The following is a 13,808-nucleotide window of genomic DNA, read 5'->3' as shown; positions in this document are numbered from 1 at the left end:
TTAGCCAGAGAACTGCCCAGAATAAGAAATGCCTCCTTGAATCTTTAGGACTCTCCCTCTTTGCATAAGTATATGCCAAAGTGCTGAGCTCCTATACAAGATGGGTAAAAATGGTAAATTCTAGCGAGAGCGAGGTACTGAGAAAGCATTGTCAAGAAATGAGTCTAGGTAGGAGAGCTGTTGAGAAATTATATCGAAGAACAAGAAAATTAGAGGTTAGATTAAGCAAGCTCAGGGTATAACTTCTAAAAGAGGTGGAGGACGATGAGGAGGAGGCATGACCAATTTGTTTTGCAATACATTGTGAAAGTGTTAGGGCTAGGTTGGACAATTCTGTCCATGAAAACCAACTAGTATTTATGGAGTATTTCCTGGAATGAACAATTCTTTAAAATGAATAATGGTAGGAGAAATCCATGAAAATATATTTACTCATTAGTTCCTACACAGGTTAACAGTATGTCTGTCTTGCACAGAAGCTCTCCGAGTTATCCTGAAAAGCAGGAAGTACGCTATCAATATAGATACCATGTATGATTCACCTTAATTAGCTTCATTTGTTGGGTCATTATGCTTGTGGAATGGTGAAAAAACACAGTTAAAAGAGATAATTAAGTTATTATCTTATTGGTTTTGAGAAGTCTGTGACCCACCAAGCTTAATTGAGACCACAAGCTACTTTTTGTGGCCTGCTATGTTTTGCAGCCTACCTGTTTCCATAGTTTCAGGGAGATAATAAAAACAGGAGGTTTACTGAGTACCTGGTGAGCTGCCATATATGGTTGATGGACTAATAGTTGTTCAGGGAAATCAGATCCACTTCAGATGCACCCACTTTCCTATAAGCATGTTTGTCATTGGAGTGTAACTCCCTAATCTTAAAGATCTATTTTGCACAAGTATATCTGCTTGCGATACCATCATTAAATCATTTAATGTGATTGCCACAGGGAAAACAGCATGTTTATCAATGCTATGATGGCATAGTTCTTGGTGCATTCTACCCAGCACATGGTGCTGACACAACAAGCCTTAGAGCCTTTACAGAATAACAATCAAGCCACGCCATGGTGCGTTTTAGGCATTTCATAAAAGTTGTACAATGGACATCACTGCAACATATAACGGGAATCTGTCCATATGTGGCTAAGGCAAATATAATACGCAACAGACTGGTGATTTGAATCTGGGTCTCAGATCCTAATGGGAAACTCTAACCATACAGCATGCTGGCTTTCATACAGTGGCTGCTGTTGAATAGCAGCAAGCAGCTAGTCCTGGTTGACGCATGCCAGTCATATGCAAGCAAGTCATCCTGTGGTTGCTGCTAGTTCTAGCCAAAACAAGTCCTCACTCAAAGGCCAAAGCAGCCCTGGAAAAAGGCTCTGCCCCTCCCTCTGCCTTTTACTGACAGAACCCAAAGTTTGAAGGCTGGCAATATTGTTGTGGTTGACTAGCAACCACCACAATGGCTACTGCAGAAAGCATTCATTTTTTAAAAGTACAGGTGCGGCTTCTATTATTTTTGTTAGAAACTCAAAAATCATTCACCAGAGTGGAAACAGCATAACGTTTTTATATCTTGTAGAACAAAACCCTGATTTTTTTTTTGTATATGTAGTAGTCTGCTTTCATATATGCAAAAAGGGGAAATGAACTGAGCTTTAATTATCTGTGCTTTGTTCTGAAGAACCATTTTCAATCTCAGAATGCTTGTTTAGTGCTTTGGTTTAAAGTATGAAATTTTCAAATAAAACCATGACATCTGTACTGGATTTGTGTCTTCAGATAGATGTGATTCATGTCTGTCAGTTTAAAAAATATGCTGCATTCATTTTGTTTGAGTGAAGTGCATTATACTGACTGATGAAAAGAAAGAGTAAGCATTTCAGTTTAAGGAAGTACCATAATGCAGAGTGACATACTATAAAACATTTCTTGATTAGTATCAGGGCTGGCGTGTCCATGGAGGCCATGCCGGCAGCCACATCAAGCTCTGAAGTCTGACGGAGGTGCCGAGCCGGCCCCTGACAACCCCCCTGGCCCAGAAACGGGCTGTGTCCCCGCTCGCCTCTCCACCCCTTCACCGCTGCGCTTGCCTTGGCTCGGTCCCAGGCGAGCTGGGTGCCCCAGTGGCATGGCAGCGAGCGGGGAGGCGGGCCGCTTCCCTGCTTGGCTCTCTGCCCCTTCACCACTGACACCCACCTCAGGTGAGGGGGACGCTCCTGTGCGATGACATCACAAGTGACGTCATTGCACAGGGCTGGAGCACGCACATGCTTTGCACGCACATGCACGGGGCAGGTATCTTACCTCAGGTGTCAGAAACCCTGGCACCAGCCCTGAACGGTATCATAGCACGAAGTAAGTACAGCTGCTCATTATACTTCCAGACATACTGTATTCAGCATGCCTTATCTGTACACACGGTATATTTCCAATTGATAATTATGTGTTTGTGAAATCTCTAGAAAGAGTTAATTTCAACTTAACAATAATTTGTACATTTGCTACTAATTTGTACAGTTTATGTAGAAGCACACATAGGATAGTTCTACAAATTTATTTCCAAATATGATTCATCCTATAAATTATTTTATATTTAGTTAGCTTCCAGTCTCGTCAGGGAGGAAAATTACACCAGTAAGGAGAAACCTCACCATAGCACTAAGGGTGAAACAAAACTCTCTCTATATAAAGACAAGTATCCTGACTGACTCATCAATGCCCAGCCCAAACCCCTGGCCCTAGAAATGTGAAATTTGGGGAGAAGATTCCTTTCATGATGTGGAGACTCACTAAGAAGGGATTTTAAGAAATTTTCCCCCTTAGGGGGTAAAATGTGTTTTCCCAAAGGGATATAGCATCCCTGTGTGGCTGGCAGACTGCTGCCTGCTTACACTGCCGCCCACTGCCAGCTTGGCCACTCTTCCCTAATTGGGCCAGCTTTTCATGGTTATTTGCAAATGTGGGCTGATGGGGGCTCACAACATTCCACACCTCATCCCCCCTCCAGAGACAGTTGGTACTATACTACAAAACCAACTAACCCCCCCCCCCCAAATGTTATATACCCACAAGTATTATAACTGGATTTAAAGTAGTTAAAAACTGTAGCAAAGCACAAATATCAAGCAAGTCTTATGATAATAGAACATATTTTTATGTTTATATTATTGTTTCTAGTACCTGAGTTATAGGCAGAGGCCTCAAATTAATAATAAAAATTACTTTTTCTACTTTCTACCTTCAAGGGAACCCATTTAATGGCAGCTCTTCCATGCATCTATATGTTGCATAGGATTCTGGGGCATATTTTAAGGGCAAAAAAATACAATGTCAGGAGAAATTGGCCTGACCTATTGAGCCTGTCCTATTCGAACTGAGACTGTGACTAAGAACACACTCGCTATTCCCCATCTTGGAGGTGAACGCCTGTTAAATCAGTAGTTTAGAAATCACCAAAAAAAATACAGCTGAGAAGTGGCTAAATGGAAGTCCTTATAGCTTTCTACAGGACTACATCTATAAATGAGAACAGGAATGAACACTTCTGCATTTTTATGTCTCAGTAAATATCAAGAGTGCAATGAAGATAGGAATCACACTAGCACGTGCCCAAGAAAGAATTTGCTCATAGGTGGGTCATAGGTAGGGGAAAGGATTCTTGGAAACACATTGCGCATAACTGCCATAGTACTTGACAGGATGTCTTCTGGCAGTAGCACCCATTTAATTTTTGAGTCCTGGGGGACTTCCGGAATGGCGTGGCGGTGCCACGGCAGCTGAGTTTATGAGCTCAGTACTGTGATCTTCCTGATCCTTTGGGACTCGAGGATTCAGGACCCTAAGACTCCTCCCACAGAGAGGGGGGCGGGCCAGAGCAAGGTGGAGGAGCTCACGGGGATTGGCAACCCCCTGTTGGAACCCTGCGCCAGCTTGAAGGCAAGGACCGAGGAAGAAGCCTTATGGCACATAAGCGACGAACCCCAAGACTTTGAAACAAGTGAAAACAAAGCAAAGATTCCTGACAAGATAGAAGGACAACTGAAAGACAGAAAAAGAGTGATTCTACCTGACATCTCTCTAAGTAAGAGATTTTTATGGCTTTACGAGGGCTAACCAGTTTGATGAGGGGTTTTTTATTATCCCCTGGAGAGGCGGCTGCTTCATGAACTAGGAAACTGACAGGAGGGGTTTCCTGGGATGGAGAGCTGGGGAGCAAAAAACCTCATAACTATAAACAGTAAAAGCAAAGGAGCTTTTTACCAGTTTTAAGAGATCTACGATTGAACATTTGCAAGTGGACAAAATGGCGTTTACTGAAGAGATACTTTTAAAGCTGCAACACATCTCCAAACTGATGAATGATGTATTAAGAAAAGCAGATGAAACACTTGGATTGAAAACAGACATGTGCACCGTGTCAGATGCCAAGTTAGAAGAAAACTTTGATGGGACAGACTTATTTGAAAGAAAATCGGAGTGGAATGGTGAAATATACTCCCAACAAAATGGAGGAGGAAATAATCCTTTTTCTGTGAAAGTACAAAGAGTGGAGAAGAAGGAGGAGGAGCGTGCTGAAAAGGGAGCTGTGAGGAAGAGGTCCAGTGTACTGCTTCTGTACGAAGTAAAAAGCATACAACGCACTCCAATCAAGAAACATATCACAAAGATTAAGAGAGACAAACAGGGACATTACAAGGTATTCACCGACACCTTGCATGAATGGCTAGAAGGCAAAAAGAGTCGCCTATGGCTGATCATCGGAAAGAAAGAGCTTCAATACTATTTTAGAGGGAGAAAGAGGAAGAAAGAAGATGAAACTTAAAGTATGACCCTGGAGTTTTGACAAATAAGGATGGTATATGGGATATATTGTGATTTATGTCCATGTTCTAAATTCTATTTAAATTGCTTCAACATAAAAACTTAAGAGAATCTGGAAAGAAACTAGACTTCATATGCCCTCTTCAGCTTTATGAAGTTTAACATAGACCTAATACAATGCTTTTCTAACATATCAGACACTGTTTATGTGTTGTTATTGGATTAGAGGGAGCGTGGCAAATGGGTCTTTGGAGTCTTCTATTTTCCTTTTTATTCTCTTCTTTGGATTCCTTTCTTTCCTTTAATTAAAGGTATCATTGGAAAGAAAGAGCTTCAATACTATTTTAGAGGGAGAGAGAAGGGGAAAAAATGAAACTTAAAGGGCGACCCAGTATATGGGTCTTTGGAGTCTTCTATTTGCCTTCTTACTTTTTACGCTCTTTAGTGGATTTCTTTTCATTCCTTTAAATAAGAAGTATAAGAAAGATGTTGAGATAAGGTATCTTCTAGGATTAACAGGAAAACACTAGGGAGGTAGAGGGAACTTTATAAACTGGTTAAATTTTAAAACTTAAACTACTGGCTAAGCTAAGCCTACCTGTACACTTTCTTTTGCCTTTTTATAATGAAAATACAAGTACTAAATCTTAGATGGCTTGGGTTCTGACAGATTGAAGATGGAGGGTAGGATGTTTCAAAAATCTCTTTGTATACTTCTCTCCTTTAAGAAAATATTTAGTTAATGATATATACAAATAATGGGACTAATAATAGAATAAAAAGATGTGGCTATTTGCCTCTTTTCTCTTTTTTCCCCTGTTCTGTCTCTGGAATGGCTAAGGGCTTAGTACCCCAGGCTTAAGAATTAAAGGGCTGAAATGTGCCTTAAGAAGATGTGCCTCACTTAGAATATAAATAATAGTAAGAAACGAGAAAAGGATCTGAATAGATGGGTAAAAGAGCAAGGAATTCAAAAAGTGCCTGGAGAGATCTAAATGGACTGTATATTGTACAAAGGGGGGAAAAGGGGAGGTACCCAGTTACTCAGTTTCTTTTTCTATGGATTGATGTCTGTATTGCAAATTTTCTGAAATTTTCCTTATATAAGGACTATCTTGTACACAGATCTGATACTAAAAAGTTTTTTTCTTTTTTCCTGTTAAAATAACCTAATAAAAATCTATATTATAATTTTTGAGTCCTGGGGACAGAATCCAAATGATCTCGAATAGAACAGAAAACAGGGATCTTCTGGTTGCTCCCTCCAATCTGATTGAATAGCAAAGTACAAAGCTCACTCTAAGCAGGCATATCACAGCTGTGCATCCTCAGTTTAGCCACAGACATAAGTCTTGCCTCAATCTCTTGGTTTAGAAACCTCTCACTGGGTGGCGCAGGAAGAAAACCCTTCTTCCCCCATATAAGGAATCAACTACAGCTTTCTATTGCTTCCTTGGAGCAGGAGGTGCTTCACAAAAGCCATCATCTTTGTGTCTTCAAGTAACACATACTTGGAAGCACATACCTGTCTTATAGGAAAATGCTTGTCTCAGAATTTTCCATTTTTTAAAAATTGGTCTTGCTTCCAGGATTGCCATTTTTAATGGTTCCTGCTAACTTTTCTCAAAATTTGAAAAGTGATCAAGGGCTGAATAAATTGAGAACTTCTGCTTTGTATGATGAGTACAGGGAACTAAAAAGGTGAGGCAAGGGTTTTTCCTTCTTCTCTCACTGAAGTCCTTTCCTGCCAGATCCCTGTTCATCATGGGATGGACATGGGAGAACACAGGTAGGGCCAGGAAGCTGGTGAATGGAAGATGTCGAACAGCAGGAGGAAAGGGGCTGCCTGTCTGTTTGCCCTCTGCCCAGTCTCCCAAAACATATTTGACACCACATTGACTCTCACCAATATAATTACTACCACCAGTATTATTTCAGCTATTGAGAATGTACTGTGCCGAACATAAAACAAGGATTATCATGATTGAACTATGAAACATCAACATTTTGCTCTTTTTAAAAAAATGTGTGTGTGTGTGTGTGTGTGTAAAATCCAAAGAAAAACAGGTCACTTTTTGAAACTACACCTCTGTATTTTCTAGCACATAGTCACTCCTTGCCTTTGTTTCTGAAGCTGGGGGATTGCAATATACTGTGTTCTTTTGTATCAGAACAAAAGAGTTCATGTGGAGATGATTACATATATGAATGTATGCTGGAAGTCTGTTAGAGAATTGTTCTGGCTTAATTGTTAAAGTAATTACTATACTTGATAAACCATGAAGGTATATTATAAGTAGACCGACATATAAAAGTGGAGCTCAAATTACAGAATTAAATCCTCAGAATTCTGGATGGGATGTATCTCTGAAGTTATTTTAAGCCAACAACCTTTCTACAGTTGTTATTAAATTTCCTTACTCCCAAGTCATGGAATCAGAAAATCAACAAACAAGAGTGATGGGGATGGTGTGAGGAGAATTACATCTTTCACTTCCCAAGTACAAAATCAGGAAACTCAGTTCCCAGACTTCCTTCCAGCCTAAACAGATAGCTTTGGGGCTGGAAGAATAGCAATCACCCTTCTGGCTCCCCAAGGACAATCAATATTTTATTCTAGCACAAGTTTTCATACACTAGAGCCTGGCTAGTTAAGGAACTTACCATTTGCAGCTCAGAGCATTGCATTATAGCAAGTGCTAATGAAATGAACAGGAACTTACAAAGCTATTGAAAGGTTATGCTCTAACTTCCTAATTTTTGTAGAACTTCCTTTTAGAGGGTTAACTGGGTTTACAGCACCACTTGTGACACACAACGGATTTATGTTTCCAGCTTCTGTGCTTGTCTACCTGCCAGTCACTTTGGTTTTTTTCATCATTCACTCATGACATTTCTTTATCTTATTTTTTTCCTTTTTTCAAGCTCCCGAAAACTTATTCCTAAAATATTACCATGGACAGCTCCTGCTTCCCCTTCCCAATATATTTTAAAACCTTTGGGCTTTTCCAGATTATCACTTCATAGTGAAACAAATACTCAGCCTTTCCTTACTTGCTGTGCAGAATCCAGACATTTTCCCTCAAGGAAACACATTTGTCTCGGCTATACTGCATTTTAACAGCACTCAAATTACAGTAAAAGCAGGGGTCATTTCATAGAAAAAGAGCTGGAGGAAGTCATTAGCATAACTCATTAGCATATGCCACACGCTTTGCCATCACCAGAAGTGTGTCATCATTAGCATAACTGATTTGCATATGCCACACCCCCTGGCATTACCTTTCCTGGCTGTTTTGGACCTAATCCTGACCATTCAGGGCTGAAATTGAGCCCAAAATGGCAAAAAGGGGCTGAAAATGGCCAAAAAGGGGCCCAAAATGGTCAGGATCAGGCTGCTGCTGAGCGGGAGAGTGATCCACCATCTGTCAGAGGCCTGATCCGGGCTGTTTCAGCTCCAATCCAGGCCAAAATGGGCCTAAAATGGCCAAGAGTCAGGTGGGCGGAGACACCTGACATGTGACCTCTTTGGGGAACTTCCGGAACTGCGTTCCTGCGCGTTCCCCCTCAAAATGAGCCCTGAGTAAAAGTATAATTCTTCTTTTAAATGGTAGCAAGTCTGCTACCATTTAGAATGCTGCCTGGAATACAGTTTCACAGACTCAAATTGTGACATCACTGATCAAGGGCAATGGGATGCTGCAAATGCATGCACTCATAACTCCAGTGTTCAAAATGCACAGAGGGACCTTCACATGATGCAGAATTCAGGCAAAGTGGAAACCATAGTCTTATTAGTTCCACCCAAGGCAGTGACCTTTCTTCCCATTTGGGCGAAAAATAAGGTATAAATAAATAAATACAACTGAATAGGATGCTGAAATGAATCTAAGAAGGTGTTTCTCCAGATTTTTGCCTTGACAATAGTCAGCTTCAAACTGCAGACAGAACAGTATTGCCTCTCATGCACTGAAACCCATATGTAACCCCTTCAGAGATGTTCATGCATATGCTCACTGATCATATTCCCTGATTTTCCGTTGAATATCTACAAAAAATTTCTGTAGGTATGGAAGTGTATACATGTAGGCTCCTTCATGTGATGCAGACCCTGGCCTCCTGCAGGATTCCTGGTCATGTGGTGGAGTCTGTTTAATGCACATTTGTATATAAGCAAGGGGGTCACTGCAGATGTTCAGTTTAATGCATGGAGATGGGAAATGGGACTAGTAGATGTGATACGACTCCCTTCAGTGAATGCATGGGCAAACATCTGAAGTGGGCTATCATCTAGGTTTCGAAGAAAGTTGGAAAGACAGCATCAAGGCTGATGAAATGAAACCTACAGCAAGGTTACTAACTCATCCAATGAGTTACTAACAGTGCACTCCTAAGCAGCGTTATCCCAGTCTAAGCCCATTGAAATCACGTGCCTCAGACTGAAGGAACTCTGTTTAGGATTGCACTGTAAGTCATCCAATGTAACACTACTGGCTATTAATGAGGTATGACCATCCAAAGCAAAACTGTGGCAAGTGGACACTTGGACTGTCTAGATAACCTCTTCTTTATATAGATACATAACATCACAGCAGAATTAAAATATGTGGTAAGGAATATAAAAATACAGCATACTTTTGCATGGTATTTTTGATTCACTAGGAAAAATAATAGAAAATTGCTTTTTGTATATATTTAAGAATAAATTTTGCCATATTTAGCTTTTAGACATTTGCTTTTCCTCAAGCTTAGACAACACCATGCATGTGTTGAAAAGGAATGTCACTACCATAAGCAGAACCCAAATACTCACAAAAATTGCTTACATTTTACTGAATTACTGAACTGAATTATAACACAATATATTTTTATGACTTCTCCTAAAGTATGTTACTTTCCCTTTCCCTGTCCTAGCTCCCTGTCTCAGAATCGCAGTGCTTGCTGACACCAACAAGGAGATGTACCATGCAATGACATCCTGCCATACCTTGCTTATATTAGATGTCAGAAGAAAGAGAATGTAGAGACACAGAATGGCAGCACCTTTGCATTTTTTAAAACATCTGTTTTGACGTGCATCACCAAGTACTTCACCCTTTTGCTAGCACTATTCTCAGAATGTGTCATAAAATGGTTTTTGTTCTGTTTTTTGCCCCTCCACTAAAGATTATGTGTTGATACGTTCCAGCATTTGAAGGAATGCTCTTTTCCCATGCATCGCTGTTAACCGCTTTCCATTCCCTAAATGGGAATGAGTACAGTGCTGGGAATGGCTAGTGGTTTGACAGTGCTAAAGTTACCTTTGCAGGAGAGTTTTACAGTTTTACAAACAACTGCAAATCATATGGTTACAGTGGAAAGAGCATATATAACATCTTCAGCTTTCCAAACAGGTATTCTTTGACTGCAACCTAATCAGTATATCTAATTCTTAACATGGCTCCAGATGCAAATTTCTAGATCAACAGATTAGGGCCATGTACCCAGAAGGGGCCCTGACTCAGCTTGTCCAGGCTAGCACAATCTCATCATATCTCAGAAGCTAAGCAGGGTTGGCCTTGGTTATTATTTGGAAGGGAAAACGCCAAAGTCGTCCAAGGTTGCTACACAGAGGTAGGCAATGAGAAACCACCTGTTTGTCTCTTCCCTTGAAAACCTTAAGGGATCACCATAACTCTGATGTGACTTGACATCACTTTACACACACACACACACACACACACACTGGAGATCTTTCTACAAACTTGAGGGGGCACCCAGGTTTGCAGAAAAATCCCAAACATTAAAAAAAAACTGGGAGGCCTTACAAAAGACCCCTCCCCTCAAACTGAGTAGCATTGTCTGAACAAGAACAGATAACATAAAATAAAAACAATATACAGTGGTTGGGCAACTATTTGGAGGGATCTTCCCTGCTGTCCGGGTAAAAGGGAAAGGGTGGTCCCTGAGCATCAACAGCGTTTGGACTGGGAGGGGTCCTGGCCTTCCACAATCAGACTGCATTCCCAGGCAGTGTTCCACGCCCACCCCCAATGCTGCAAATTGATCTTGGCGTAGCTGAGCGCTGGCAGTGTTTAGGCTCCCAGCCCAATCAATGACAGAGCTCAGTGCCCACCCACTTCTCCCAGCTACCCTCCTTTTTCCCTCCTGGAAACAGAGGGGGAATTTCCCCATGAGTTTCACACATGTCCCTGCTTGTATATTGCCATAATCAATAACATTAAAAATGAATGATTTCTTTAACCCTTTGGGGTAAAGCTACCTTACATGAATCAGACCAATGGTCAAGCAATGTCAGCATTGTCTCAGGTGGAGGTCTTTTACATCACCCACTACCTGATCCTTTTAACTGGAGATGCTGTTGCAAACCTGGATGCTTCTGAACCATAGCACATCCCTTTCTAGGGCTTAAGGAGCCTTCCTCTGGAGGAGGGGGAAAGCCTCTTCCACTGAAGGCTCTCCTGCTAGAGGAAGGCTCTCAACTGAGCAAACGGACAGGATGCAACAACCCAGAGTCTTTATGTTGGTGTAATCCAAATACACATATTTGACTATTACAGCACCCACTCTGTTATCTGTCCTAAGACCAATGCAGACTATAGAGGAGAAAGTAATTGTATTGATATGCTGTGTGTTCCATCTTTATCACCAGAGCTAATATAAAGATTCATAGAGAGTCATAGCTGCCAAAGTAGATTTTTGATTCCTTTCATCCACTCTGACCAGCAAAGCTGAGTTGGTGTGATATGGAGAAAGAAAACTACAACACTTACGTCAATAGCAAAACAGGCAGCCAGGAACAAGAAAAGCTGGATCATAAGCAAAGACCCACAGTTCAGATAGGGCACCACTTCCTTTCTCAAAGATGGATTACAGATATCATGCAATGTGCCATAGAAGCAGCCATTTCTATAAATGCTGCTATAAATATTTTGTCCCTTCTGATTCAAAGGTTATGGAAACATATTCTTAAGCACAATGCAACCCCCCCCCCAACACTGCTAATGTAAATAAGAATATTGTCCCCAACCCAACTGAAGTTAGCTTTACAGTGCACTCTAGGCTAGAATTCAGTGGATTTAAAATAAAGCAATTCTGCATAGGTTTGCACTGTTAATTAGATTAATAACTCAAGCTGTTTAAAATGCACAAATGAAAAAGGAGAGGAAAAAACTTTATACCCCACATTATGAGTTAGATCCAGCCAGCTTTCTCACTTAATTGCACCCTATTCTCCTTCCTACTACAATCCCCATCCCACATGGCTTTTGTACATGCAGTCCCCCATGATTCTCAGCATAGAATGTTCTTTCCATAGAGATTAGCAGTATTTAACGATGCAGGGATTATTTTGCACAATATATAATTTAAATAGGCCTTCCTTAATTTGCAAACTCAGACTAGCATCATCTTCTTTGGCTGCCGCTGTTGATTAAACTAGGAAGGAAGGAAAAAACAAGGGAAGAAATTGTGCTTTGTTCTTTTTCCCCCTTGGGAAAAAATCAGCAAGTTTTTAACAATTTAACTAGAAGTTTACAGTACTTAAGTTGTTCTCCTATATTAGAAAAACCAGATTGCCTAGAATGAAAGGACATGACCTCTGACTATGACATAAAAGACCATCAACACGGTCACACATGGTTGCTTTGAAATATGACACTAGATCATTCCAAATACTAAAAATACACCTGTAATATTCAAGCTCCTTATTAACACTGTTCCAAATAACTGAGGTACAGCTCTGGGTGGGCTGAACCCAAACTTCCAAGAGTGGAGCAGAGCTCATGGAAGGGATCTTAGCACCCTTCCCTTTTTATTCTCCAGTCCCAGTCACTCACAAAAAGGAGTCCTGTTTTGTTCTTATTACTACTTCCTTCCTCCTTGACGGCCATTGTAACCCCACTCCCTGCTTCCTCCCACCTACTTTTTCATCTTAGTTTCTACCCTCAAGCTACCAATTTCCCTCCAGGGTTTCCCTCTTTCCTGTGGCAGCTTCTGCAGCCTCTTCTCTTTCGCTTCCTCTCCTCAGTTTCCTGGACAATCCAAAATGTTGCTATTGCATAACTACATTCTGAAATCTCAGGTGTTATTCTGGGGATGCTAGACAGCCCCTATAACATCACTGAGGCCCCCCGTCTTAGATATATTCTATGAAATCTGCTGATAGGTTACGGGCCCTTTCCTAACTATCAAATGAAATAAGTGTTACCTGCTCATCAGCAAATTCTACAGAACACTGTATCTGAGGAAGGATTCCCGTGTTGTACGGAGTTGCCCAGTGATCCCCAAATGGCAGCCAAGATCACTTGCTATTTATCAGGTCTTGCAGATGTTGTACAATGTTGTTTTTCCATTTTGGATTTTATCCCCGAATTATTTTTTAGTTTTAAGATTTTTCATGCAAACCTGAAGATTCTGCATGGTTTGCAGAAACACCTACCCTATACCTGGATGGCCCACTTCTGTGGATTTTTTGATTCTCAGGGTAGGACCACCAATGGGAATAAGACGTTTGATTAGAAGTAGGGAGGTGGCTGGAGGCTCTGCCCAAGAGTCTCCTACTGTGGGGTCTTAAAGCATGAGGTGGGAGAGGGTGCTTGTGGCTGCAGGGAGAGCTTGCCACTCCTGGGGGGTTCTTCTCTTCACCAGTGACAGTGGAGTCTGGATAGGTGGCTGCTCGTCATTCCCCCATTCCAACTGGGCTCATTAACTCAGGGAATACTGAAGAAAAGGAAAAGGTAGTGGGAGGGCCATGGACCCTGTGGACCAGTGCTTCCACATGGAATACTGGTCCAGGGAGGTCGGAGCATGAGTGTGGTGGTGCATGCATGTGCCATTCTCTTGTGGTATTCAAAGGGTTAAGAGTACCAATCGGGCCGGCACAGGTAGACTGAGGGTTGCCTGCTCTGGATGGGCCTCCCACTTCCAGTCTTCCCCCCCCCCATTATCTTTGGAGGGTCCTTCTGGTCATAGCACCC

At 41.4% G+C, this 13,808-nt stretch overlaps 1 protein-coding gene across 1 annotated transcript in view; it reads right to left on the bottom strand.

Moving 5' to 3' along the window:
* The window catches only part of SLC1A1 (solute carrier family 1 member 1), a 65,434-nt gene that overhangs the window by 44,366 nt on the left and 7,260 nt on the right, over positions 1-13,808 (bottom strand). The window lies entirely within an intron of this gene.

This window comes from Eublepharis macularius, chromosome 8 (assembly GCF_028583425.1).
Source record: "Eublepharis macularius isolate TG4126 chromosome 8, MPM_Emac_v1.0, whole genome shotgun sequence".
NCBI classification, from domain to species: Eukaryota; Metazoa; Chordata; class Lepidosauria; order Squamata; family Eublepharidae; genus Eublepharis; species Eublepharis macularius.
The sequence above is the reverse complement of the archived record's forward strand: the minus strand, read 5'-3'. Positions and strand labels throughout refer to the sequence as shown.